Below are 678 nucleotides of genomic sequence, written 5' to 3' on the forward strand. Positions count from 1 at the left end.
CCAGGTCGCGTTCTCCTCCTGGGGGGCTATAGGTCACGTTCTCCTCCTAGGGGGGCTATAGGTCACGTTCTCCTCCTGGGGGGCTATAGGTCACGTTCTCCTCCTAGGGGGGCTATAGGTCACGTTCTCCTCCTAGGGGGGCTATAGGTCACGTCCTCCTCCTGGGGTGCTATAGGTCACGTCCTCCTCCTGGGGGGCTATAGGTCACGTTTCTCCTCCTGGGGGGCTATAGGTCACGTCCTCCTCCTGGGGGGCTATAGGTCACGTTTCACCTCCTAGGGGGGCTATAGGTCACGTTTCTCCTCCTGGGGGGCTATAGGTCACGTTCCTCCTCCTGGGGGGCTATAGGTCACGCTCCTCCTGGGGGGCTATAGGTCACGTTCTCCTCCTAGGGGGGCTATAGGTCACATTTCTCCTCCCTAGGGGGGCTATAGGTCACGTTCATCCTCCTAGGGGGGCTATAGGTCACGTTCATCCTCCTAGGGGGGCTATAGGTCACGTTTCTCCTCCTGGGGGGCTATAGGTCACGTTTCTCCTCCCTAGGGGGGCTATAGGTCACGTTTCTCCTCCTGGGGGGGCTATAGGTCACGTTTCTCCTCCCTAGGGGCTATAGGGCAGGATGACCCTCCCTCCCTAAGGGGGGCTATAGGCCAGGATTAGCCACGTTTAGGAGGCAAA

The sequence above is a fragment of the Gadus morhua genome, chromosome 22 (genome assembly GCF_902167405.1).
Source record: "Gadus morhua chromosome 22, gadMor3.0, whole genome shotgun sequence".
Taxonomy (NCBI): domain Eukaryota; kingdom Metazoa; phylum Chordata; class Actinopteri; order Gadiformes; family Gadidae; genus Gadus; species Gadus morhua.